Source organism: Rhinolophus sinicus, linkage group LG10 (assembly GCF_036562045.2).
Source record: "Rhinolophus sinicus isolate RSC01 linkage group LG10, ASM3656204v1, whole genome shotgun sequence".
Taxonomy (NCBI): Eukaryota; Metazoa; Chordata; class Mammalia; order Chiroptera; family Rhinolophidae; genus Rhinolophus; species Rhinolophus sinicus.
This window is the reverse complement of record NC_133759.1, coordinates 32,752,365-32,776,722: the sequence shown is the minus strand read 5'-3', so window position 1 is coordinate 32,776,722 and position 24,358 is coordinate 32,752,365. Positions and strand designations below refer to the sequence as shown.

The window sequence follows — 24,358 nt, the reverse complement described above, 5'->3', positions numbered from 1 at the left end:
TCTCATTATTGGGTAGGTCTGGGGACAGTAGTAAGCCACGGGGGAGAAGCTAAATAACATCTGAAGGTCTGGATAAGGGAGAAAACATCTAAAAAGGAGCAAAATTACTCACCCGAGGGCCTGTTCCAGCTTAACAGTCCAGGTGGACACACCAACGACTCTCTCATCTCCTCCATCCACTCATTCAACAGATTTACTGAGCTCTCAGCATGTGTGAGGTGCTGGGGGCGGAGGGGAATGAGGAGTGAGAGAATCTCCAGTGCCCTCGGAATGTGCTACCTAATAACAGAGGCACACAGAGGGTATGAGAGCATCACACAGGAAACCCCAAGCCAGGCTGAGGGGTGGAGCAGGGCATTGGAGGAGGCCTTCCCAACCAAAGCCTTGTACGAGGCAAAACAGCCTGGTTGTTGGGGGACACAGGCTCAGGGGCAGACTGCCTGGGTTCAGATCCCAGCACCACTAGCTCTGTGACCTGGATCAGGTTATTTAACCTCTCCGTGTCTCACTTTTCACACAGTAAAATGGGTAAAAGGTATAGATGACCTTGAACAACATGGGTCTGAACTGTGCGGGTCCACTTACATGCACATTTTTTTTCAATAAATACTATAAATGTTATTTTCATTATGATTTTCTGAATAACATTTTCTTTTCTCTAGCTTACTTCTTGTAAGAATACAGTATATAATACATATAACATAGAAATATGTGTCAATCAACTATGTATGTTATAGTTCCTGTCAACATTAGGCTATTAAGTTTGGGGGGAATCAAAAGTCATACATGAATTTTCGACTGTGCAGGGGGGTCAGCACGTATTGTTCAAGGGTTAACTACCAAAAAATAGTGATCATTAAATTAATAGCTTGTATAAAATGCTTAAAATAGTCCAAATTCTTGGCAAATAAGTGACCATATAAAATACTGTCCAAACTGGGACATTTTGAGCATGAGAGAGGGTGACAGTAATAATTACACTGGAAAAGAAAGAATCAACTAGAACTGTCCAAGATAAATGGGACATTTGGCCACCCTATATGCGTGTTTGTGGGTATTTTTACTGAAGGATGTTGGTCAAGCAAAGAAGCAGGGGAAGCATGTTATGGCAGAAGGACAACACATACAAAAACAGAAAGGCAAGCAGCTGTGTGATGAGGTCAAGGAGTTCAGGTTCATCACCCACTGCGACAGAACGATCTTCCTTCCCTTCAGAGCACTCAGGGCAGTTGGTAGTTAGGCAACTACCAATGAGAATATTTGACCACCATTTATGACCTTGATTAGACTGCTTGGCTATTGGCACAAAGTGGGCGCTCAAATATCTGTTGAATGTTTAAGGAAGTTGGCATGGCAGAAATGGTAACACAGAGCAGACAGACTGCAGTGGTCATGAGGTGTGCTGCTCAAATTTATTTTCAATAGAGAATGTGTCACAGCTCCCAGCTGTGGGGATCTTCAGGATCTGCCTCAGCTTTCAAGCTGAGGCCATGCTCTGCTCAGGCAGCCCTAACGGCAGAGCAAGGCTCCCAGTCCTCACCAGTAGGGACGCTGTGGTAGGTAAGTTGTGCGTCAAAGCTCCTTGGTGGTGGCACAAGACTTTCTCAGAGCTGCACTGAAGTCTGAGGCTCTTCCTACCCAACCGTCCTTCCTTTCCCCTTTCTATTTAACGGGGGTCAGATCAACATCACAATCTAAAGCTTTCCCTGACTACTCCTCCTCCCTTTCCCTAATATCTTTTTTATATTATTTTTATTTTGTATTAGTTTCAGGTGTACAAAGCATAACCAATGTGCTGTACAACTGAAGCTGAAGTAGAAAAATATTGCATGTCAACTATAAGACAAAAAACATATATACATATTATATATACATATACATATACATATACATATACGTATACGTATACGTATACGGGAGGTGGAGCATAGCACAAGGAAGATAGTCCCTAATATATTTCACAGACATTTCCCCCAAATAAATCGCTTGCGTTTCTAATTCCACGTGAGTGTCTGCTTCCTACAGGAATCCAATGACGTGCAGGAAGAAAGATACAGTGCTGAAGCATGAATCAAGAGTCTGAGCCTCCAGTGCTGCTAAGAAATTTGACTTTTATTCTGGAGGTGATAAAGCAGTACTGAGCTACAGGAAAAGTGGTAACAGGGCTATACTCCACAAACACCAGTATAGAGAATGGCTTGACAGAACGGCATAACCACCTTCCAGTGAAACATCAGATGAAAAATGAAGGTATGGACGAAGGCATGAGCAGCGACAAAGCCTAACCACATGTGCCAACCCTTGTCTTGGAATCGCAAGGGAACTGTGATCCTCTCCACCTTACAGCTGGGGAAACGGGTGCAGGGACAAGTGGAGCCATCATGCATCCGGCCGGCTTTAAAGTCCACGCTCCATTCATCAGATGACTCTGCTTACCACAGAAAAGAACCCGGGAAACTTGAAGGAGCTAAAAAGAACATGGCGAGTTCTGTTTCGTAGCTGATGAAACTTGACTTAAAATCTCCCTGGAAACAAAACTCACATTCCCATAAATAAGCATTATGTCCTAGTATTTTTACAAAACCTGAGGAAAACACCTGAACATTATGTGCAGGAATGCTAGTGCTTCCCAATGACAATACTGAACTATACTGGCTTTCCTCTGCATAGACTTTTGTCAATCAGCAGACAGCTCTGAGTGCCTATTGCTAGCTTCTGAGTGTAAAAAAAAAAATCAATATATGGAATCTGTCCTTAAAAATCTTAAAATTTAATGGAGGAAAAGAAAGACATGTGAATAACCACATATGTGGTCATATGAGATATGAACAAAGAGCTATGGGAAGATATATAAAACCCTTATTTTGAGTAAAGCTCTCAGGGAAGGATTATAGGGCAAAAGGATTTGAGCTAGACCTTGAGGAAGGAGCAAGAATTAAACAAAGCCTTCTTTTCCTGAAGTTACTTTCAAGTACCAAAGGTGACCCACAAACGCCCTTGGAGGCATTTGCCTGAAGCAGGTAAGACAAAGATGTGAATGATTTCTTAGTTTCAGCACCACAGTTCACATAAATTAGTTCTTTAGAAGCCTCTAGAAATTAATCACAAACCAAGATTCTGAAATTCACCATCCCTCTGCCTTCAGCTGCGAATTCCTACTTACTCTATCTACAATGGTAAATGAATATGAATTGGAGTGGGCAGCAGACAGTGGGTACTATAACACCATCTTCTATAGGTGGTTGCCACAGTTCTCAAGAACACCGTTGAACAGTTCAAATGTGGGCTTTCCTTGATATAAAGAGAACCAGGGCAGCTCACGGTAGCATACAGAGCACTAGTTTATCAACCAACTCTCTTGAATGAGATGACAACAGGTAGAGTATGTGGAGAGAGTCTACTTCTTGCTACTCACAGCCTTGGCATACAGCAGAAAACACCTGTGTGCAAAACTCAGGTCTCACACTCCATGCGCTGGGGTAACACATCTGGCCTGGTAGAGACGCACCTACGCCTGCACTCAGAGGCTTCTCTCTGCTTCTGGTGGGGCCCTGCCTTGAAGAGAAGGTACACCCAGCACCTCGGTCCCAGCAGGTGAGCAAGATGCCAGCTGCAGACAAGTACTCCTCTCCTTTCAAGCTGTGGGCCTGTCCCGTCTGCCATCTACTTCAGAAGGATACTTTGCTGGGGCCCTTCTCATCACAGAACAACTATTAGGCCCTTCAGACCCTGCTGTTCCTTACCTGGAAAGTAAAGATAATGGTGAGCGTCTCTAATAACCTCCAAAGAATCTTTGGGGGGGGGTGTCTAGACGACTCAGCATTTGGAAAGCCCGTTGTCTGGGCAAAGGCTCAGAAAACGCAGTATGCACTGACCATTCTATGCCACCTGAGCAGGCTTAAAGGCTCCTTCTTCACACACACGGAACAAATCTGGGGGAAACAAATGATTTGGTAAAATACAGCTACTAAGGATCTAGTTCCCTTAAGTCACAGCTCTGTGCCATTTTTCTAGGCTCTAAGTACATACCAGTGGCGCTGCTTGTGTCTGTGACCATTACATAACTAATACATTTCCATAACATTTTTCAAATTTATCTTCTCTTCCCAATTTAACTGAAAGATTCTGAAAGCATCCTACCCCCTCCCCCCATACACACACACAGTTTTGAGCAGAGAGCTGCACACAAAATAAAATTTAAAAATCTATTTGTTGGATAAATGAATACCTTTTTGTGTCTGTGAAAACTATGAGCTCCTTGTTGGTTTTTTCTACAAGACCCAAGTGTGATTAAATATAATGTATGTGTGTATGTGTGTGTAGAAAGGGGAAACATTTCACACTTGGTAAATGAAAATTTAGTCTTCTTTAGTGAAATTAATCCAACTGAATAAATTCTAATCTTAAAACTCCTCCAGCTGATCATATTTCAAATTTCTAATTACTTCCTGCTAAGTTGTATTTATGTTTCAGTTGATTATTCACTTCCATTATTGAGTCACTATCAATAATTAAAAATCGAAAAGATCATGAGTAATTCCGTGGCTTCTCAGAGGGTGACAGTCTTAGAACTATGGCTTTAAGTTTTCCTGGACTTCCCCAACCCTCGATTAATCTAACCTTAGACCCTCAGCTCAGCAATTCAGCCCAGCCAGCCAGAGAATGAGGAAGCACAGGAGTCCTGCCCCAAGTCCTGGTCTCCCCACCGTGGACCTATGTGCCTGGGTGGGCAAGACATTCTTATATGCAGAAGCAAGGCAATGCTCCTGGCTGTCCCAGCTCTGAATGCTGTCATTCCCTGCTTTGGTGTGGCGACCTGATTCTGATTTCTTGGCCTGGACCTTGATTTCTATTCCTTCCATCAGCTTCCCCCTAGATCTGGATCTCTGTTTCTGACTTGAGCCAGATTCCAGGTAGCCCTGGAAAGGCAGTGCAGAAAGAGGATAAGTCCCTCCACTTTGTAGGGCTTAGGCAATTTAGGCTCCACCCACTGCCGAGGCCCCCTATATCTCAACCTGGAAAACCGTCTTTTGGTCATCAGTTAAATGGAGATAGAGCAGAATATCAAAAAAGTAATTAGCTCTCACATACTGATCTAGATTCTAGAGAAAACCCAAGGGAACAATTTAAAGTGGAAGGTTATAGGACATAAACGTTAAGGGCAGACTAGCTTAATTTTTATTATACATTCCTACTTCTGCAGTTTTTCTGTTCCTTTTACCCCCTTTCTATTTATGTCCTTCTGCTTATTTATGGTCAACTGCTTATTCCAGGCACTCCCGCTCCAATCTCCAGTATTTGTCACAGAAATAAGCAAATAAGCTACTCAAAACCCTAAGTCCAGTTTCAGCTTCCAGGAGACCTTGAGGAAGGTCTGGTGGAGCAGATGAGCGGGACATTTTCTGCTGGTTAATTTATAATACTTTTATAAAGAATGCATCAATCATCTACCAAATGAGCAAATATTTTATAAAGAATGCATCAATCATCTACCAAATGAGCAAATATTAAAAAGTCAGACAGTACCAAGTATGTGCATATAGAATGCAAGAGCTCCCATGACACGAGTGCTAGTGCGAACTGGTATAACCACTTGGGAAAACTATTTGGCACTATCTAGTAAAGCTGAGTATTCACAGACCCTATGACACAACATTTGATAATTATATAACCTAGAAAAAGTCTCACATGTGTTACCTATGAAAGACATACACAAGGGAGACATGAACCAAGAGACGTAAATAGGAACACCGATGGTACTGGAGTGCATAAGGGAATACACAAACAGTACATATTCACTGAAGTGAAAATGAATGAACTATGGTACAAACTTCAACGTGAAGGAATGTCAAACAAGGCTGAGCACAAGAAGCAAAGGTCATAGAAAAACACAGACATTATGGTTTCATCTTTTCCTTAAGAATCTGTAAATAGGGCCGGCCCGGTGGCTCAGGCGGTTAGAGCTCCATGCTCCTAACTCCAAAGGCTGCCGGTTCGATTCCCACATGGCCCAGTGGGCTCTCAACCACAAGGCTGCCGGTTCAATTCCTCGAGTCCCGCAAGGGATGGTGGGCTCCGCCCCCTGCAACTAAGATTGAACACGGCACCTTGAGCTGAGCTGCTGCTGAGCTCCCAGATGGCTCAGTTGGTTGGAATGCATCCTCTCAACCACAAGGTTGCCGGTTCGACTCCCGCAAGGGATGGTGGGCTGTGCCCCCTGCAACTAGAAAACAGCAACTGGACCTGGACCTGAGCTGCGCCCTCCACAACTAAGATTGAAAGGACAACAACTTGACTTGGAAAAAAGTCATGGAAGTACACACTGTTCCCCAATAGTTCTGTTCCCCTTCCCCAATTAAAAAAAAATACATAATAGTAAATCTCATTGCTAAATTAGAAAAAAAGGAGAAAAAAGCAACACTTAAAAAAAAAAGTATATGTAAATAGATGGTAAAACTTAAACAGTAAGGTGGAACTGCAAAGTTTAGGACACTAGTTTACATCTACTGAGGAGAAAGGAGGGGAGTACAACCAGAGAAGAACACTTCCGGAGCTTCAAGGGAAGTTGTAACGTTGTATATTTTTAAGCCAAGCAGCCGGTATACATTTTATCCTTCATAGCCTACATATACATTATAACTACTCTTCTATGTATAATAAATTAGTTCTTTTTAAAGATACCTTCAAAATGGCTGCTATAAAGCCCAAAACCATATAACGTGTTTCCCGGAAAATAAGACCTAACTGGGAAATAAGCCCTAGCATGATGTTTCAGGATGACATCCCCTGAACATAAGCCCTAATGCGTCTTTTGGAGCAAACCTTAATAGAAGACCCGGTCTTATTTTCTGGGAAACATGGCATGTGTCCTCTCAAAAAGCAAGAATATCAGTCCCCATAACCTTCAACTTTCTTAGCTTCATTCAAGGTTCAATTTTTATTACCCTACCTTTTTTTTTCTTTCACTTTGACTCTTAAAATTTAACTTGTTATATTTTGTGCATCATTGTAAACCACTCTAAATCTTTTCTAGAACAAGATGTGGTGTAAAATAAATGAGATAGACATTAGAAATAATGTGATAATACAGAACAGATTGAAGGGATCGCCCTGTAATCGGCCACACGTAACTTTAACGGGGCTCCTACCAGATGGAAACAAGAAGTTGGTAGTTATCACTGTACAATAACAATTAAATTTCAAGCTCCAGGAAAGTCCTTACTTCACAGAAAAGGTAAGTAAATCAATGAAAATACAGTGAGGACTGTCATGCTTGGGCTGCCAAACACAGTAAGGTAATTGGAGTATAAGTACTTGTGAAGAATTATGATCACAGTAAAAATGCATAGAAACCACACTAATGAAGCAAAAATGAGTAGCTTTTCATAGCTATTATGGTTATTTTGAATCCTTAACACTTAACTTAGAGATTATGTTTACCCACTACAGAAAACTCTCCAGAACAGTCTATTTACTTGTTTATAGAACCAGAATTGCCAAGCAATAACCCTACAGTTATGTTGAAAATTCAGATGTGTGATCCCACCCACTTTAAGCTTTGAAAGCAGCTGAACTATTTAGAAATTAGCACATGCTGGTACTGCAATTTCCACTTTAAAATTATATTTTTATTCCTAGAATGCTATACTCTTTGTACTATTTGTACTCCTAGTACAAATACTCATAACCACATGAATGCCAAAAGCACAAAAAAACCTCTTATTTAAAAAATTGGTCAGTTATGAATAAAACAAAGTGTTAGAAATAAGACTGAGAAGCTATCAATTAAATATACAACAGAAGCTCTTAATTAAGGAATATGTACCTTATGCTGAGCCCCCCCCCCCCTTTTTTTTTTCCTTTCAGAAAAAAAACAAACTTATTTCTGGAACATAAAGAAAAAAAATGGGTTTCTTCTGTACGAACTAAAGCTTAAAAATGTCTAGGTCACAGGTAGAGAGATTAGACTTAAGCCATCAAAGAAGATACCACATTCCCTTTCCTGAGCTGTCTGATTTTGATTTCCTCTATGAAGCAAAAGATTTTAAAACTGGCAAAATACAATTAAATTTACAGTAAACTTACTGCCCTTAACCACAGCAACATTCTGGGAAATGCAACATTCTGCCTAATTAAAAGTATGTTAGCTAGGAGTCAGGGTGCCTCTCAGCGTATCCAAGTACTCTGTATGTGTGTGTGTGTGTGTGTGTGTGTGTGTGTGTGTGTGTGGACACCTGTACAGGTGTATATTTGTACCTATCCTTATACACACCTAAGCATTCAGGTTACTAGCACCCACAGAATTAGAAAGTACATGGTACTGAAAAAGATATACAATGACCACAACTTAATTCATTCAACAAATATACACTGAATACATTTATATTGAAGGATCACAGCATTGTGGCTTTGGCATCCAGGATGTCCCAAAGGGTGAGATCATTTCCCCAATGTCACTGTGTAAGACGGAAAAGGCCGGTCCTGCCTTCTAAAAGTTTACAGCCTGCCAGGGATCTGATTTAGCTTTGCTATCTCACGATTTGACTACACAGTGGATGTGACAAAGTGTCAAGGGAAAGATGGGAAACAAAAGGCCAGGAAAATCAACGCGGGCTGTCCATTATTTACATGCTGTGTAAGTGCTCTGTAGGATAGATTTCTTTGTAAGGAAGGACTGCCTTTAAAATCATGATCGCATCAATGCTGTCTGCCCCTGCTTCAGTCCATCTCCACCACATGCTGTAATTTTCCACAAGAAAAAAAAAAAGTTTCCTTCTCTAACCTTTATGTTCACATTTGTTCTCTCCCTTTGTTTTGAAAATTATGATTCATATCTGAGAGGTCCCCTCACACACAAAGTAGGCCTTTAGAAGGGAAATGTTAAAACAACTCGAATGTTCCATGAAATGTCATTTCTGTGAGATATCCTTGTAAAGGTAGCAGGATTCCAGAAAGGTGAATTAGAATTAGGTCCTTTCGGCAAATCTTTTTTGGATCTCTTTATACGAGTGTGTGTAGGGCTCAACAGACTGTGCCATAGAGAATAAAGACACTAGCATCTGCCCACAGGGAAACAGTATGAACTTATCAAGGAGTTCATTTTGAATTTTAAATCTGGTTCTCACAGAGTTAAATACCCCAAAATAGATCACTTAACGGTCAGCTCACACGTATAGTTTCTTCTGGCTAACACTGTGCAATCTCTTTTGGATTGCCGAGAAGCCTTTTAGGTTAGAAGTGATCCCTGCTTTTAGACCAAATGCCTTCCTGCAGACAGCATCGGAAATGAGCAGAGTCCTAGAGCACACATCACAGACACTCTGCCCACAGAGTGGTCTACACTGCGGCTTCCATCTGTCCAGATGCATAAGGGGGAAGGAAACAAGAAGTGAAAGAGGGCTCTTCATCAGGCACAAAGTAACCAGCAGAAATGTGGCACAAAGGGGATGCATGAGATGTGTGAAGTGATTCCCAAAGTTGAATAAAGCGGAAGAGCCTTCCATGACCCTCTGCTGCTCTTTACACTTCCCTAGGCACGGAAAGGATGAGCTCCGAGTGCGTGCAGGTAAGGCCCTCCTCTGGCTGGGGTTAAAAGGGAGCCCTCGGCACTCAGGGTAAGACTACCCCTCGAGCACGAGACTGTTTGGAGAGCCAGAAGCCTGGAGCTGCTAATATCCACACTGCCTACCGTCCATACCACTCCCTATGGTCACCGCCTTGGGAATATCAGGACTAATTCTATCACACCTTTCATCCCTGTTAACAACACGTACAACGAGAAGCCCGGGTCTTTCTCATGCTTCCAACTTTTATGGATACGCGGCCTCTTTCTTTCTTTTTCTTGACCCTATCTCCCATCCCTTCCCAGTACCTGAAGCCCTTTTCTTGTGCTCCCTGAACTCACAGGCCGCCATTAGCAAGAGCCCCCATATCCTCGGCCTCCTCTCTGATGTTCCATCTTCCTTCCCTTGCCATAACCTGGCTGTTCCCTGAAAACACTACACTCCCAGCCCAGGCCGCTCAAGTGGCAGCTGTTTCCCCCACATTCCTTGAACCACAGGGCTTACAGGTGGGGTGGGTGTCCTTATTGTTTCTCTTTACCACATCCAGTCCATGGTCCTTCTTTTCCTCTTTTGCAAAACTCTGAGCGTTGAACCACCCAAAAACAGCCTGTACCATCCCCGCCCTCTCGTTCTGGGAACATCTGGGTTCCAGGCTCCATCACTTCCGATTCTACGTGAATTCAGTATCCACACAGAGATCCTTCCAATACTTTGGCTTCTCAGTCCTTGTTTTCCACCTTAACTCCAAGGTCACACACCAGTTCTTAACTGAAATTCCTCCATGTTACTGTCTAACCAGCACCATCTCTGTCTGTTCCCGGCCTCTGGTACCCCAACTTCAGTGAGACCAATTCAGTGACCCCAGTGCCAGCCATAGAGCCTACCACTTTTCACTTTTCCTCAGCCTTCTTCTGACTGGCCTCACCTTAACCAGTTTAAATTCCACATCCAATGGTCATAACCACTCCCTTCCCGGGTGGGAAGCGAGGATCCCTAAAGCCTCTCCCATTCTCATGTGGCCAAACCACAACGTGGTGGCTTCATCACTCCCCTCATTCACATACAGGCTCAGAGACAGAAAATACATCTCCACTGAACGCTCTCATTCTAAACCTGTGACCTCCAGTGAGTCCTTAAGGACTCACTGGGCAGTGGCATAAGTCCTCAAAAGTGTCGTCTCCAATCTTTCTCCTGCATCCACAGGGGCTGGATAAATCTTCACAGAAATGAATTGACATTAAGTATCACCAGATATTAGATGGAAACAAACTTAATCCTGTGAAAGTAAATTTCACATAAGACTGACTTCAAATACCTAAGGTGGTAGATATGCCCTGAGTTAGAACACGTTTCCAAATATTTCCCTTAGCACAAATTCTTATAAAACTAAAGAGAATGGACGGCAGAATACATTAAAGATTTAAGCTCACTAACCAACTTCCTTTAAACCTACCCTGAGATTGTATTCTTCTGGCCTCAAAGAATGTCCATTAGCTGCACGCAGATAGTTTTATTCCCTAAGCCTATGGAAAATTAAGACCATTTTGAATAATGAGATGCTAGGGGAAATTAATAAAATTATCAAAAACTCTAAAAAGGTTTCAGGCTATTTTTTGTGCATTGGGTCAACAGGTTATGATTTTCCAATGTCAAAAAATAACACGGTGATGCCAGAGGCAAACATCCACATCAGAAAAAGAAAAACTGGACCAAGGAATGACTAAGCACTAATTTTATTTCCAAAGCTAATAAATGACCTTTTCTCCTAGAAAATGCATTCTGACTTCCCAGCACTGGCGTGGAGACTCAGTGTCCACACTAACAGATTTAAATTGCAGGTTTAGGAAACCTAGGATACCTAATGAATTGGCAATGCAAGAAATTGCTAGTTCCTTTTCAAAATAAATGCCAAAACTGAGAGTAACACTCAGCTAAATGGCTCTGGAAGTCCATAAAATTGTGCCAAAATAACTCTCTTCAATGTGAAGCACTCATTGATTTTCCTTTCATATTTGGGGAAACTCTCAAGATAAAAATGATAAATTTGAATACACATGCCATCATCAAAGCTCCCTTAGGCAAGTACTTACAGATTCCACACCACAGAATTGCACACCTACTTGATACAATATTGCCTTGGAGTTATTCTAGACTTTAAGCTCTTAGGAAACAAAGACACTCCTCTGTATTCCTATCACCTAGTCTCATAATGTATATACAGATGAACTTTAATAGGTGGTCCATAAAAACAATGTCCAGTTCTTTCCACCCACTTAATGTGTTGCCTTATTTAGATGATACTGCAAACACTTGATCAGTAGGGCCAAGGATGCTTTAAATAATGTTATGATTTTTAAGAATGAGACGTGCTCACTGCCCAAACATCCAAACTACATGATTAAATACCAACACAAAAGCCACTTGGACTCTTTCGCTGCCTGCCCACCACCATCATGGGTCGCATGCATGCTCCCGGGAAGGGCCTGTCCCAGTCGGCTCTGCCTACCACCGAGCATCCCCCCAACTGGCTGAAGCTGAGGTCTGCCACCGTGAAGGAGCAGATCTACAAACTGGCTAAGAAGGGGCAGGCTCCCCCACAAATCGGTGTGACTCTGAGAGACTCGCATGGTGTTGCACGAGTACATTTTGTAATAAGCAGTACAATCGTGAGACTTCTGAAGTCCAAAGGACTTGCTCCTGATCTTCCTCAGGATCTCTCCCATTTAATTAAGAATGCTGCTGTTGGAAAGCATCTTGAGAGGAACAGAAAGGGTAAGGATGCTAAATTCCATTTGGTTCTAATCGAGAGCTGTGTTCACTGGTTGGCTCGTTATCAAAAACCAAATGAGCCCTCCCTGCTTCAATTGGAAATATGTGCCATCCACTGCCTCTGCCCTGGCTGCACAAATTTGTCTAGGTACTTAAGCAATAAAATCCTTGTTTAACTAGAAAAAACAAAAACAAAAACAAAAAACACTTGGAAAAAAAAAACACTGCTAAGATTTTCCTGAACATTCCTTGTACGTTCACATACATACTTACACACATTTACAAACAATTGTATATAAATGGGCTCATTTTATTTATATTGTTCTGTAGATCAGAATTGTTCTAACTTACTAATTGAACTTACTAATATGTCAGGAAATCTTTCCATAAAAATACAAATAATTACTGTATCATTTTTATATGGCTATGTAGTATTCTATGGTAGGCATGTACCATTATTTAATAACAAGTCTCGTACTAATGGATAGTTTTTTTCTAATTTTTTCTTAACAAACACAAACCTGCAATGGGCATTTCTGTGCGTGCATCTTTTAACACAGCTATGCAATTGCCTTCTCCAAATTCTAGAAGCCGAATTGCTGGGTCCAAGTATAAGAACATTTTACATGTTTATGTTATGTTGCCAAACTGCCCTCCAGAAAGTTTATAACACAGACCCAACCAATCTTAGTGCTCCAAAGGTCTCTGCTCTTGCCAACATCATAATGTGAAGTCTATCATTACCGCCAATGTGTTTCCTTGCATGTTAGGGATAGTAACGATAAACACGTTCTAAATATTTTTCAGTCAGTCACATCTTTGAATCTTGTTTACAGTGATTTTCATTACATATGAGCTTTTGTTATATTATAAAACAGCAATTTTTTAATGGTTTCTGATTTCCATGTCACATACGGAAAGAGTCTATCACTCTAAACTTTTTGAAATCAGTATTTGCTGCTAGAACCATTATTCTTAACCTTTCTGTGATTGGAAACCTCTTTGAGAATCTGATGAAACCAGAACCACCCAGAAAAATGCCCATAAATGTAAACATTTTGCAGACAGTTTTACAGAGCTCAAGAATTCATTGATCAAATGTATGACTTTGCACACATCACATTTCCTGTATTTGTTATGCTTTTCTGCAAACTAATATAGGATAAAATATTTCTCTAGCATAAGACCATCTGTAAAAGTGTGAAATACCTACTATATCCACAGGCTAAGCAGGCTCCCTTCTGACATCTCCCTTTTTGAGGCCTCCATCCCCACCGCCTTGCTCTTTTTCCCATGCATATTACATGAATAATTGGTGAGTAACATGTAAAGAGGAGCATTGTTTAGTTTCTGCCACCTGGCATCTCTGGCTGAACTCACATATGTAAAGAGGTCTGAAGAAATTAGGGAAATGGCAAAAATATCCTTGTCCATTCGCTACCCTCAGGGCTCATTTCAGAGAGCCTCATAATTTTATTCCGAGATTTTAAAAGTTTTATTCTGAAATTTTAAATTTTTTATTAAAGTTCTTACTTGCTCATCACTTATCTTTTGGCCACTCTGAATTCCTATAAATCCTGGGTCTTTAATTTTTATCTCCCTATGGGATAGAGTTTAAAATAAAATCCTAATGAGTCAGGGGAAATTGAACAAAACTTAAAGCTTATGAAGGACATAAACCATCACAGAGCTGAGAGAAGCTAATAGAAGGGGAGCCAATAACTACCCCAGAAGGAGGTACGGTATTAAAACATCGTATACTGCTTCCTAAGTGACAAAGAAGGAACAAGTACATAAGGCTTCCTTATTACCGAACTGTAAGTAGAAAGTACATTATCAAAATATGAGCTATTCATGTAACAGCGAAGCTGTGTGACTCAGTAAGTTCAGTAGATTGCAAAGTGCTCTAACAATAAGTGTCTTCACAGCATTCTTAGGAAAGTCAGAGGACTGAACCCAGGGCAAGGTAGAAATCTGGGTTACAGGTCAAGCTCTGCGACACATGAGCTACTGACTGGTCTTGGACAAGTTACTTCCCGTCTCTGGTTGACAATCCTCAGCTTAAACATCACATCCTCACAAAAGCTTCCCTGGATCCTACAGCAGCCCCCATCGTGGGCTTCTTCTGTAGCTCTTGGTACTTACAGCTGGTACTTTCATCTGATTGATGAAAGAAATTAAAGTCTTTCATCAGACTTTTAATTATTTGTTCAACGTCTATGCTCTCCATTTGACAATAAGCTCCATGTCTATATTTACCTGAGATCCTCTGCTCCTTACATAGTTCCTGGTACAAAATAGAGGGAGGGAGGGATGAATGAAGAAATAATTGAATCAATAAATTGATTTTAAAAAAAATATGAGGTAGTAAACGAGATGACCTCTAGCGTGTGCTTCAATGCTAATGTATTAAAAGCATTTCTTCCCATTGAATTCTATAAATGCTTGGGTGTAATTAGGTTAAAACATTTATGGATCACCTAATTTGAATGAAGTCGTATGCTTGGTCTACAGGGAGAAAAAGGGGTGGCCAAGGATACACAAGAATTAGGTCTTGTCCCTGCCCTTCAAAGAAATGGGTCTGGTTAGAACAAAATAAAACTGTATTAAACAACTAGGGCAAAGGAATAGAACAACTTTAATGAAAGCAATGACTTCACCAGTGTGATGCAGAACCCAAGTAACAGAGTGAGTGACCTGAGTCAGAGGGGTTGGGACGACTCTCAGTAATGTGAGTACCCTCGGGCGGAAGACGGCTGTACTGACTCTTCTGCAGCCACACAGCCAGTTTAAGTGAGACCTGATGGGAAGGAACCTAAGCCTCTTCTATCTCGTGGTAGGCAAGGGGAAAGGAAGCCCCTCATGTCAAAAGTGGCGATCATGTTCCTGAGATTGCAGGCTCTTCTCAGGTTACAAGAGAGGACAAGGTAAGATTCAGCTCAACAGATAAAGTCAGAGATGGTCAAACCAATCCTACTGCAGAATGCTTCCGAGGCATGCAGAATTTGGACCTATCCGGAAAAAAAAATATATGCTACTCTAGGGAGAATGAAGCAAGTGGTTATTGAATAAAAAATACAAGAATGGTAAGTAAGTCAAGGTAAAGGGAATGAGTAAGCTAGGTTACCTCCCCCCCCAAAAAAATTAATGCATTGAAAACCTCATATTCTGAGCTCCTGCCATGTGCTTCCCACAGTGCAGGCAAAGCAAAGAATCCAAGAGAAGCTCATGGCATGGACCACGCCTGTGGAGACCTCACTGTCTGATTGTGGAGAGCAATAATATGTCACTGAGGAAAAACACCCAGTAAGTAACAGTCTCCCAGTCCCCCATGTGACCTCAAACTATAACACCCAAAGAAGCCAAGTTAGGTAAACAGGGAGGCTTGGAGTAGAACTGGAACTAGGGCTTTGCTCTTCACACCTATTTTGTGCCTCTCACCCCTCAGGAGCATTCCTCTCCCATCTTTTCCACCCTGGGGAAGAGGGCTGGTAGGCACAAGATAGCAGCCACAGCATTCCTCAGTCTGCCCTGCAGCCAAACAAAAGACAGAAAGGGAACTTCAGACAGACACGATGTGGCAGAGGGAGCACAACTGACTGTGGCAGGGATTCTGAGGGTCAAGCAAGGTGTGGCTTGAAGAAGCAAGAGGTGAGCCCTGTTTCCTTCCTCTGGAGTGAACCCATAGAGGGGTTGCCAGTCCTTCCTAGGCAGGACCCGATCCCAGCAGCTCTTCTTCCTAAATTCTGAGGGAACAGGGCAGAGCTTCCAAGAGCAAAAGAAAAGTTCTCATCAGCCCACAGCACAGGCAGGAAATCGAGAAGATTATTTAAAAATAAAGATGCAGTAGAATATCTGACCTAACACCAGTTAACAAAACAGCCATGTATTAGAGCTGCTGTACATCTCTCCTTCCATTTGCGTTTCTTATCCTGGTTCCCATAATAATAAAAGAAATTAACAAAAAAAGCCAACAAAACAAAAAAATACCTCAAAATCAATAGTTCTTTTAAAAATCCAACTTGGTCAGAAGCTGCATTTTTTGCTTCCTCCAACTATGAATAATTTGGTGAGGAAGTACATATGGCTGAGGCCCTGGTGTTTCCCCTTCAGAAGGGTTAACAAGCATGTGAGTGCAACCTAGTCTTACAGTGTATTGCCGCACCCTCCCTTTCCTCCACCCCCAAACACTCAGACACTGGCACCCCTCCATCAGTGCTCCTGGAGGCAAAGGGAAAAGGCTGGGAGGCTCCTGCTGCCTGCCTATAACATCTCTCCAATCAAGGAAGTTATACTAGATAATCTGAGTACAAGCCAAAAAAAAAATCTATCTTAACTCTTCTCCAGAAGAGGGATCTGAGAAGAGCAATATATTGAGATGGATCCTTTTATGCCACAAATACTTTCATGTCTTTGTATATACCGGGGGTGCCAAAAAAATGTATACACATGACTTGTATTCATCTTTTGTTATCGGTATATATTGTCTTACAATTTCATACAGTTGTTTTTCTTTCTTAAAATGTGTATACTTTCTTTTTGGCACCTTCTGTATTTCTTTCAAAAGCCTAAGGTAAAAAAAGACAAACCACAAAATTTAGCTGACTAGTAAGGGTTCAGTTAGCAATACACATAAATAACCAAAGAATGCATAAAGAATCCAAGCAGTTGTATTTATGTCTCTCACCAATAAACTCATGAGCAAGAAAAGACACAAATTAATTCAATGAGAATGACATGTAAATGTGAAATCAGAGCCCATGTTAAAAACTAAATAAACAATAGATCAAACCAGAAAAGCAAGACAAACATTTAAGTTACTCTTACCTTGAGTAGAAAAAAATTTAAAAGCAGTATTTTGTGCATGAGACAATATGGAAAATGGAGAAAAGGGAGGAAGAGAGTGAGAAGGGGCAGAAGGAGTTAAACTTTTAAAAAACCGAAATTTATAGACCTAACCTATGGCTTAAATAATCTGAGCAAGAGGTAGCAAACAACAATTTAAACAGAATAAACAAAAAAAGCACTGATACACCGGTGGAGAGGGATAGAGCTGACAGGAGAGCATGACCATTGTTTGAGAACACTGGCAGGTTTATTCATGCTAAACATGCTATAATTGAGAATCAATATGGGACAGAGTCTGCTTAAATGAACGCAAAAGGGTTTGTCCAAGAAATCCCATTCATGTCATGTTTGCATCTTATTAAATGAGGTTTGGAATAAAAAGCCTTGTTGTTTGGGTCTTGGAAAACTGTTTTAGACAGGTATGTCTGCATATACCTTATAATGACAGTTAGAATCATAGCATTTGATCTCCATGATAAATCTCACTATACGTGAGAGGAAACAAACGCTAAGAAAATGAACTGGTGCTGAAGGTTGTCTAGAGTGGCCTTGAAATTGCTGTCAGTTTCGGACGTGGGCAGATATACCAGGACACCATGAGTACTCATGAATATAATTTTCACAATCACAGGTGGAGGGAGGAGAACGTATCTTTAGGTGCTTACGGATAGAGTTAGGGTTTCTGGGGTCTTATCCAAGAAAGATATAGTTGGAGAAGATATGGAAGTGGCAGGCGGAGGACGGCTAATCAGGGACTGTGATACAGACCAGTCCTGCAGCTCTGATGTGCGGGAACATCATCCGCAAGCACACATCATAAGCCGACATGCAGAACTCTGTGATGGACAGGCAAAACAGAGAACACGGTGGGAAAGCACCCCAAGTGCCCTGCACACAAGCATCCTATAAAGGTAGGTATTGTGAGTCCCATCCTACAAATAAGAAAACTGAGGCTGAGAGAAATTAAATATTTTGCCCAAAGTCCCATTTCTAAAAATGAATAGAGACAGGATGGAAATGCAGATCTCACAACTAGGCCAAAGGTCCATCAATGCTACCAAATCAAATGGTCACCAAATCATATTACAAAGAAGAAGAGAAAAAGGGCATTCATTCTATGTGGAGAGAATGGGATCAAAGAGTAATTTGAGTAAGCAGAAGTCTGTGCATAGAAAGAGTAGAAAAAAAGTAGAAAGAAAGTTGGAGTCAGACTGTGGCCAGACTTTATACCTAATTAAGAAACACCTTGCCCTCCAGTCAGCTGGAAACCACAGAACTTTGGAAATAAGATGTAAGAAAGGGAGCAAAGAGACTAAAGGATCTAAACAAGGTAACAGGGTTAATGGAAGGAGGGAAAAGATGGAAAGGCATTTGGAGAAACACCAAAAGGAACAAAAAGTTAAAATCAAGTACTACCATGCGTCCCTGAAAATTAAGACCGGGTCATATATTAATTTTGCTCCAAAAGACGCATTAGGGTTTATGTTCAGGAAATGTCATCCTGAAAAAAATCATGCTAGGGCTTCTTTTCCAGTTAGGTCTTAGTTTCGGGGAAACATGGTATTCTCACATGGGATTTTGGTCTCTTGAAGTAAAAACGTTATTTTCTAAGTTTGGGAGTCTCTAACTAATATCCTACTGTTTAATGCTTAGCAAATATTTTACCAATGTCAATCATTTTAAAATTCAGAAATGATCCACTAGATGTTCTTCCCAATAGAAAAGAGAACTTTTGAGAGCTAATGAAAGCATACGCCTGTCTGCCCTCTCCCTTGTCCAGGAGCCTCCTTTAAAGGCTCATGCTGAGAAGGAATGGGTCACTTTTGAGGATATTACATCAGCCACAGCTTCACTGCTTGGAAAGGCGAAGGTCAAGATGCAGTGATGGGTTTGGGAGGGAAAGGGCTGGAAAGGACTGATGAGCCCTTCCTGTGGCTCAGGGGAAGGCCAGGGCAGCTCGCCAAGACTGGAGGCGTCAGGCCTGCCCCGAAGTATCTGCGCCCACCGTGACCCCCCAGGAGCCTCACAGGGAATAGAGTGCAGAGGGACAAACTCCCAGGACGCAGGATCCTGGGCTCCCAGCCGCCCTTCAGAATCTCTTTACACGCTGGGGAGAGCAGATGTCTTCACTGTTACTACAGAATCTTCATGGAGAGGCTGCAAATTAATTCCTGATTCCATGAGAACAAACACAATTTTGTTTTATTTTTGTAAAAAAAAAAAATCTATGTGCACAAATTTGAATTATTTTATCTTTCGTTTATGCTGTAAGATTAGTACTTCTTTAAAATTAAAATTGAAGATTTTAATCTGGCAATATGTGGTGATCTATATATGTACAAATTGCCCCATTCAGAAGAAACACAAATATATGTTAAAACTAATTGGGTACAATTGTCTATTTTTCTTTTCTCCTTCCTATGGAAAAAAAAAAATCAATAGAAGAGATAAGATCTTCACAGGGTCAGAAGAGCAACTGGAACAAACGATTCATCTCCGCTCTTTTCACCCCTGCAGTCAGCAGCCGGGTGGGGAAGCCGATGCTGCTCACCCTTCAGTAACAGACGACATTCTGTGCCCAACCAGCAGTTGCAGAAGCCCTGCTGACCTCCTCTTCCGCCTCTTTCAACAGAAACTGCATCTAAGGACATACTGACTATCTGTGTGTGGCATCACCATGCTACACCCACTTGCAAAGCACGAGAGCCTTAAATGAATTCAGTGAATGGATGGGCTGTTTGTGCTGCCCCAGGTCACACCCCTCACAGAAGTGCAGGTCCATGGAGCTGGGACATCGTCCTTACCCTGACACGGAATCATAAATACAGACAGAGCTTTCTGCGATATGAGAATGCGTTTCTTCGTAAAGTCACCCTCAATCATCGGTTCAAATGACTCTAATTCTCCAAGATCAGGGATAAATGCACAAAACACACTATAACACAAAACACTTTTAAGTCTACTCTGTAAGGCAGTAACCTGCCAACTGAGAACATCTCTGTGGAATTTATTTTTGGAGTAATAAGCCAAGTTATATTCCTTTGTCAGAACTGGAATCTTATAACCCCAGTTATTGAACAATGCTTGTCAGAGATGTCAAAATGTCTTTCAACATTTAGACAGCTACCTAGCCATTATTCCTGTGGCTGAGAGAATCAGCCATGGGTGGCTGAGAGAATCACATTTGACAAATGCAAAACATAAGATCTCCATACAAAAAATACAACTCCTCATTTCCTAATCATCTAGCCCAGCAATTTCCCCACCATTCTGCACTGGGATGTAGCCAGTCTTCTCAAAAGAATAGATTCAGGCTTTTCCACAACTGCTACTGAACATGCAGGCTTTGCAAATAATCTTCCAATTCTTTATTATACACATAACCCACAAATACTCCTTGTACTAATCCCAGGAGTTAAGAATTCAGGTCTTCACGCTAGAGAGGTCTCGTGTTCTATCAGTGTACCACATCATTGATCCTTCTAGAGAAACTGCCAGGACTACAGTCCTTACTAAAGCAAGCAACCCTAGGTCACAGTTGTTTGGACAAAGAGAAGGCATCAGTACCCCTAAGACTGGCTGGTATAAGACCAGTAGGGAGACAGTACAGAACTATCATATTCCTTTCCTTCTTGGTCTGCACACAGATCATCAGTTAGGTAATAGGGACAAAAAGGGGGAGCAGGAAGGAGGACATGAGGAGAGAAGCCAAAGTGGAAAGGCTGAGCCATGTGAAATGACCAACCACTGTTAGTGCAGACACATCCTGGAGCTGCCACAGAGCAGGAACCATCTTCCTGGTCCTGAGTGAGTCCTGCCTCCATGAGGTCTGACCAGACTACGGCTCCTGAAAGGCCCCTGATTCTTCCCAACTTGCCGCATGTCTGACATTCTGTTTTCTCTATTTTCTCACGCATCCTTACTTAAGCCGTCCGTTTCTTAAGGTAACTTGAATGAGTTTCTGTTCTTGTGGTCAAAGACGTTTAGGTGGGCCCCACAGCAAGATGTCTGAGGGTGTTCCTTTTCTCTTTACTAACTATAAAACAATCTCAGATCGCCCATCTGAGAGCCTGCACGTAACCCCACAAATTTAGGGACTACTTTGCCAATATTTGCAGTCACAGAGAAAGAAAGGAAATGGCTGGCAAAGTCTATCTCCCTTAGCATGTCTTTAAATTGCCTTTGTTGCATTTTTTTCTCCTGGTAGATCACTGCCACATGTAGACCACAACTTACTTTCAAGTAGATGTAGAAGGTTTAGCCACAGTGAGTCACAAATGAAAACCCAGCCCCCTACAGGAGACTTAATAGTCTTGCTACCCTCTGTGGCACTGACAGATTCCCCTGTGACTTCTGGGTTCATTTCAAGGCTCAGGAGCCAAGTTTTGCATTGGCAAAACCTGATTCTTCTGGTCCCTATAGAATAAAATTGGCTCCCAAAGCAGTTCCAGCACTTGGAAAAGGTCAGGTCATATCAGCTAGTAACGAGCCAGCCCCTCAACACACCAGCACCTTCCCCAACTCTAATTAGTTCTCCCTCCAAAAAAAGACACCACTCATTTTTCTAGCAACCAGTGATTCTCAATCACAGGTATTTGGAAATACGGACGGACGGACGCGTTGGTTGACTCATGACTTGGTTAGCGTAATATGGGCATTTAGTGACCAGGGATGCTAAACATCCTGTAACGGACAGGAAAGTTCCACACATGACAAATCATTCTATCAAAATGCTAACTGCACCTCCTTGGAGAAACACTGAGCCCCTGCCAACATTCAGGGCAGACAAAAGCAGGAAAGAAAGGCACACTGTAGAGAGGAGGGCAGTAAGAGAACAAGCGATGCCCCCATCAGAAGTGACGGAGTTGAGTAAAGGCTGTCCCAGGCTCAGTCTCAGCCCCTGTCGACCCCCGCCCCCTCACCTCCAGCAGTAAGACTCATGGCACAGAACCTCCTTATTCTCGTTCTCTCTATCACGCAAAACAATCTTGGGCTCAGTTAGATTTAAATTACATCTTTTAAAAACTGTGTCTTTTTTCTCACATCTTTTCATCTGCTCTAATTATGATAGTTTCTGAACAACTAATATTGGTGATCGTAATATATAATATCAACTGAAAATTCTTCCATGTTGCTAACAGGCTTAATTACTACATTTGTGCTGTAATATGTCTGTTGGAAAATTTGCTTTAGAGACTAATTCCTCGGGGGATAATTCCTCAGAGGTTTTAAGCCTGTGAATTAATATCCTCTTATGAAACACTTTTTTTCGTGCCACACTGGGACTTGGAAGAAAGGGAGGTGAAAATTCTCTGGCCACCCTTCCCAGACTCCTTGTTAAGCTGTAGGCAGTATTAAGAGAGACATCCTGTACACACAGGCTTTACACCAAGGATCAGTGCATGGAGAGACAAAATGGAAAGAGACAGCTTGGCAGCCTTGGATTAAAGGGCACATATTTTAGAGGCCGTACACTCGATTATGTCAGAGAGACAGGCCCATGGCCCTTTGTATAACAGGCAGATGCCACAGCAAGGTAAAAGGCTCAGCAAGATACACTCACAGACTGAAAGGATCCCCAGGATGGAGAAGTCCAAAACGCAATTCTGTTTTAAATGAGTTGAGGTCTTGTTATAACAAGGGCACATTATCACTTCAAATGGGGGTTTCCACGAAATAAGGTCCTTACAGACTAAAGCAGTGCTGTTCAGCAGAACTTGCTCTGATTATGAGCATGCTCTGTGCCTGTGCTGTCCAACATGGCAGCCACTAACCACACGTGGCTACAGAGCACTTGAAATGTGGCTAGTGCCAACGGAGAACTGAATTTCAAATTCTATTTAATTTTAATTAAAGTAAAAATAGATCCACGTGGCTAGTGGCGACTATACTAGACAATGCAGGAAAAGGTTTAGACCATGGTTTGGGAAAATGATCTAAGAGGTCATCCCAGAAAAATCTTACACATCGTCTGACCACCTGGAAAAACATAATACTGTCTCAGTAGCCTACCTTCCTCAAATACAACTCATTAAGATGTCACTGCATCAGAAACCATAAGAGCAGTGCTTCTCAACTTGCAGTGTCCATTAGAATAACCTGCATATCTTGTTAAAACACAGATTGTTAGGCCCGCTCCCAGATTCTGACTCAGTAGGACTGTACATTTCGTATTCAGGTGATGCTCATGCGGATGGGCCAGGGCCGCACTTTGAGTAGCACGAGGATAAAAACTTCAACATTCGAACACCAGCCTACCTCCATCAAAGTGGAGCTTCTTTCACTTGGCACCTTTCTGCTACACTGAAATGCCTCTTTCTTCAAGGTACATAGAATCCTTCTCAAATATGCTTACAAACTTTGCTTAAAGCCTGCAACTATAAATATATGACAGAATGTAAATGCACAAGGTTGTCCAAAATGGCTTCTCCACATATTAGATAGCGCGTATGTATTGTAAATTTTGTGAGTGAGTCTAATAATTACAGGGAACAGAAACTCAGCCAGGCTACACTCAAACCTGCCAGGACAGTTTACATCTAATCCCTGCACTGACCCTATCTTAAGAGTCAAAATGAGGCTTTCTAGTAAAGTAACGGAATATTTCAGATCCAAGTCAAGCTTATGACCCCTTCCACCATTCCAACACAGACTACTAGAAGAGTATCAAGAGAACACATGTCATATTAAAACACTTTATTTAATCATTCAAAGGGCATATGTTGAAGATACCCCTTTCATATTCCCAAACTAGAGGAGAAACAAATATGAAAGTTCTAGAATAAAAGCAGATTTCTCCAAACATTCTCTGGTCTTTATTGTATTACTTGCAAAATCTATTCTAGGATCAGGAGTCATCTGGGAGGATATTTTTCTTTCGGAGGTTACTTCTTTATGTCATTTGGTCTAATTCTACATGAGTCACTTTAACATTAAAAGACCACCCCTTTCAACACATTAAAAGATCACCCCATCGAAAGTAATTTCTTTGACTGCTCTTCTGAATAGCCTTCTTTCTTTCTCCTCCACTCTCCCATGTCTTCACCTGGCAAAAGAAAGCTTTCAACCAGAATATACTGTCGCCATGAGTTAGAACATGGAGCCTTCAGATGAAATCAGAATGCAGTTCCTGTGCATCATGTCCCACACAGCTCGCCTGTGCCCTTCTTCAAACCCCA

General features: G+C 41.7%; 1 protein-coding gene and 1 pseudogene across 6 annotated transcripts in view; one reads left to right on the top strand and one right to left on the bottom strand.

Annotated features, from left to right (window-relative positions):
• The window catches only part of TMEM108 (transmembrane protein 108), a 258,828-nt gene that overhangs the window by 224,646 nt on the left and 9,824 nt on the right, over nt 1-24,358 (bottom strand). The window lies entirely within an intron of this gene.
• LOC109444540 (small ribosomal subunit protein uS15) lies at nt 12,017-12,488 on the top strand (annotated as a pseudogene).